Genomic DNA, 5,306 nt, shown 5'->3' with positions numbered 1-5,306 from the left:
TCATCTAGAATTGGGAAAAGAAGAGCATTAGATTGCTTTTTCTTATTCTTTAAACTGAAGTATGACTGGATATTTTATCTCAGTATTGACATTTTGTATTTATTTTTAATTAAGTAATATTTCTATCAACATTTTTATCTTTTATCACTTTATTTCTGTATTTGTTATACTTTTTCCTGATAAGTTAATCTTTCATTAATATTAGAAATTTTAACTGGGAAAATACCACAAATAGGGAAAAATGGGTAGCTTAACAAAACAGCAATCAGAGAACACTTTTCTCCCATTGCCAAATCAAGAGGTTTGCTCAAGCTCTACCTGCAGGGAAGCAGAGCCAGCCCCTCTGAACACAGCCCCAAAGTACAGTCACTCCCTGCCTTCATTACGGGGCAGTTTCTTGCATTTATTATACTTTGATCTTCATTTTTATAAGTTTGTATCCCTAGCCATACATTTTATCTGTTTTGAACTCTGCATGAATATGAATAAAACTATTATTTTGAGTGCTTCTTCAGTTCAGCATTTTAATAAGATTTATCCAGTTTTTGACTGAAATGGCATTGACTTTAGACATCAGTTTGAGTAAAATCAACATCTTAATAATGTGGAGTCTTAAATCCTATGGACAAGATAATTTTCACTAATCATATAGATCAAACAAATTACTTTCATTATACTTGTATTTAAACAATATTTGCTGATTAGAAGGCTTAAACATTGTTTGTTATATTTAATTCTAATTTTGATGTTTTAAAGATCTTATAAAAGGTACATTTTAAAATTTAAAAGTTATATGGAAATGGAGTTGAGTTTGTACATTAATCATGCATGAATTAAACATAGGAGATTTTCTTGAAACCTCAATGCAGATTTACTTCTATCTTCGTGTAAGATTGTCTTCATTGAAAGGTGACAGTTTTGCTTCTTCAGTCTTTCTGGGTGGTACTTCTTTTCTTTGCTCCAGGGGACCCTACTGAATTACTAATTAGAAGTCAGGATAGCAGCCAGACTTACCTCCTTCATCCTCTCAAAGAAAAACACTCAAGACTTCTCATTAAACGTAAGATTCACTGGAGACTTTACATATCCCCAGAAAGCCACACTAATCTGAGTTTATTTTATATTCTATCAGAAATGACCATGAAATTTATCATATGACCTTCCTATAACAGTTAAGATGTTAATGTTATCTTCCTATTTTAATCTCTTAATTTGTTAAATTGTTTTGAACAGCAATCCAAACTTTCCTTCACAAAATAAAACCAGTCTGTTGTTAAATATTATTGTTTTTACATATTGCTTAAATTAGATGATGAACTTTTAAAATACTAATTTTTATATTTTGATATCATTTAATCTTAGAAACAAGTTGCAAGAAGAATAAAAGCAACTTCCATATACACATTACCAAGATTTAATAATTATTTCCATATTATTCACCATTGTCAATAAAAGGAAATGCATTACTCTATGTAAATTTATTGATAATCTGAAAATGTATACATACTAAACAAATATACAAACATATACATATGTGTTTCTTATATTAAAAATGAGATTAAATTATAAGAATCATGCTTCTTTCATTATAAACATTTCACTGTACAAATGTGTGTGCATTTCTAGATATAAATATATCAAAAGGAAAAGGCTGTTCTCTGCCATGATGACAGAATGGTTATCATTTGGGAAATTTAGCCTTTATAAAAATATGTAATCAACTGTCCATATTTAAAGTACATAAATTGTCTCAATAATATCCTTCTCAGCCATTTCTTTCTTAGCTCAGAATTCAACTGACACTCAACATTATATTTGATTGACATGCTTCAATGGTCACCTTTACCAGAAGAGTTCTTAAATATACCTTTCTGCTTGTTGCTCTTTGTATTTTTTTTCATATTACAGAAGAGTTGCTTTTAAAGCATTCCAAAATTCAAGTAACATTTAATTTCAAGATACATATTTCTGTGCAAGAAACAGCTGAAATGACGTTATGTCCTTCTTGGTCGGTAATTTCAGGAGGTACATGATGTCAGTTTGTCCCAGTCCCAGTGATGACAGATGTCATTTATTAAGGTGTTGTGAGCAGCATTTCTTCTCTTTAAAATTATTTTCAATTTTAATCAAGAAATACTATTTGGGAACATACTCGAGGTTTCTATTTTTCATCAAAATTTCATGATAGCTTAATCATTAATTATTTTCTAATCTTTCTGTGCTATAATCATTGACACTCTAAGAAAGTTTTTTTCTTTTCTTCCCCATTAGAATTATGGGTTTTAACTTTCTCAAAGATTTTTAAATCATCTGCCCAAATGGCTATGCCCTTTTATATCTCCTCCACCAACGTATGACAGCACTTGCTATATGTTGTTACCAAAATCTTGTTACAATTCTTTTATCATTCTCTCCTTCTATTGGTGAGTAAGGAGCATCCCATTAGATGGGTACAGATGCCCACTGATTTGTTACTTCTGAGGACTGTAGTTTTCAATTCTAATATCCCCCTTTATGTCATTTGTCATTTATCAATGTCTCTATTGTTTCCATATTTTTTTACAAAACCTGTTTTTCTTTAGGATCTGCTGTACTTCACAACTATAAGAAATGTAGTTGTTTTAAAGTAGATATGCCACTATCTGAGTCCTTGTGAATCTATTTTTTGTTTGTTACATACCTTTTAAAATTATGTTTTCTTTCTTTATGCTTTTTCTATGTATTATTATTATTGTTCCTTTTTGAGCAATTCATTAAAAATTTAGAGATAATCTGTGGCTTCAGATGATCATTTTGTTGTTATTCTTCTTCAGAATGTTTCCTAAGCTATTATATTAAGGATACAGGAGTAATCTCTTTTAGTGCTCCTGTCTGCACCTTGAAGAACAATTGAAAGAATACTATAAAGGTACTGTCTATGTTCATTGCTATTACAGGAAATACCACAGATTCATGGATATTGGAACATCATTTGGATATTGAAACAAATTTATATAAAAATTGGTATCACAAGAAACTTAATTCTTTTATTTGCTTCTCTTTCAACCAAAAGACAGGACCTTTGAGAATTATCATAGTAATTTGATGTTCATGTGGGTTACTGTCAGTGGAACTTGAAACTGTCCAAAATTTTGTGAAGACTGGTCTTTGGGTTGCTTCTGAAATTCAGTTTAGAATATGAGAAATGTGTGGTGTGTGCTTAGAAAGGAAACTTACTCATTCAAGAAAAGGAAGGGAGGACACCTGCTGCAGTGGGGATAAACTTGGAAAGTTAGTGCTGTGTGAAAGGAGCCACACAACATGGAGAATAGGCAGATCCTTACACACAGTGGAACGGAGGCTTTTATAAAGAGGTCGGGGAGTTGGAAGTGAATGTGCAGTGAGTGAGGAGCTTGGTTCCCCACTGAAGAAGGAATACAAGACTCAGTACTCAGGTGCATGACTGTCACCTCCATGGATAATGCACTCTCTCAAAGATAAAAAAACTAAAAGAATGTCATAGAAAAGACAGTCTGTAAACTCATTTTAAAATCTCCAATGCATTCTACATTGTTTTTATAATAAAAGAGATTAGAATTCTTTGAAATTGGCCATGATACAAATAGGACATTGAGCTGTATTTCAGATGCATGTGCAGATGTACCCTTTAGGGATTCTAGCAGAGGCAGAGAGCAGGTTCACAACAAGCTTGCTAGATCAGTCCATGTGCCCACACCTCATCACTGGAGTTAGTCTCCCCAAGTCCGTCCCTCCTTTCCTGTGAAGCTCTATATTCAAACACCAAGCATCAGAATGGAGAAAAGAGCCACAGTAGGAGTGTAGAGGGTTGGAAAGGGGTGTCTCAGCAGCTACCAGAGTGCAGTAAAGTCTGTTTCACAGACTGTCTTCTTCAGAGAATGTGAGTTGCCTCTCACATAATTTACAGCCTCCAAGAAATTCCTTGTAGATAGTTTTAGTAATTTAAAACTCTTCGGTTTAAATACATTTGCCTTTTAAACAACATTTGTATTTTGATCCCATGGATTTATGTGGAATCAGCTACAGTGAAGCACCGGGGTTTCTCCTGTGGGTACAGGGTAGAAAGGAAGTGGAGTCAGTTCAAGGCCCAGGCACTGGGACTGTGGAGGGCAGTAGCTGCTATGTTACAGGACAGACTCCCATGAAAAAGCAGAGCAGAATATAAGAAGGAGAGTGGGAAGGGAAAGCTGGGAGTTCCTTATGTAGAAATAGCACCCAAACAGCTAGCCCTCCAATATTGTTTCTGTCAAAAAACACAATGACAACACATTTAAAAATAAGGAAACAATATCACTAGGTAAAGTACATAAAGTCATTTGTGTAATTCTCTTAAATAATAGATATCCAATGAAAATGGGAATTGGTGTAGGTAGTAATATGAGAGAATTGTCTTTAAGTGTGGTAGTTTGGGGAAGTAGAAAGAACCCCTGTCATTTTCTGGAAGCCCAGACAAATGGTCTCACCTGAAGCACCCCTCTTTCCAGAGCCTGGCTAGGGACATTGACTTGCTGACAAATTTGATTAAAAGAACAGAGGGCTGTGTGTTCAGAAGGTTGAAATTTATATGATCATATTGGACCCTTATTTGGGGCAACCAAGAACATCTCCAATTGCTAAAATTTGGAGGCTAGGAGGAGCCGCCTTAATGTCACTATATTTAGTTCTTGGAGCAGTGAATGTAAAAGCTATTTGTGTATCTATAAATGGAGCAAATTCTATAGTTTACAAACTGGAAAAAGAAACAGTGATTTTCAAAATTTTAGGGAGTCCAAAAGAAAATCATTTATTTCATTTCAACTGGACATCAAAAGGCAAACCATACCTTAAGTGTCAGGGTGCACCCCAAGACAGAGCACCCCTACCCTGTTCTCTGCAGGGTCCACACACACCTTCCCACCTGAAGGGGCTCTCAGCTCCTGAGTGGCAAAGCAGGCAAATGTGGCTCTTGCTTTTCTGCCAGATGCTGTGCTCCTGGCTGGGCTGACGACTCTTCTTTAAGGCCGAGAAAGAAAAGAAATAATTCTGAAATTCAGACTACAGGTTAAAATGAACTTCAGTGAAATATTTTTAAAAGACTTGATGATATACTTGACAATAATATGAGAACTTAAATGAGGAAGCCTCCCTCTTTTTCATTTTGAAAATAGCTTTTTTCTGTATTGTTCCCATAGCACAGAGAGTTTTGATTATTTTCTTGTGTGAAAGAAGGTTTTGTTTTCATCCTAAGAATTTCTCTGTCAGTTTTTTTCCACTGACCTTTACCATTTAATAGAAATTTTTGAAATTTT

Source organism: Callospermophilus lateralis, unplaced genomic scaffold (assembly GCF_048772815.1).
Source record: "Callospermophilus lateralis isolate mCalLat2 unplaced genomic scaffold, mCalLat2.hap1 Scaffold_113, whole genome shotgun sequence".
NCBI classification, from domain to species: domain Eukaryota; kingdom Metazoa; phylum Chordata; class Mammalia; order Rodentia; family Sciuridae; genus Callospermophilus; species Callospermophilus lateralis.
Note: the sequence above shows the minus strand (reverse complement) of the source record.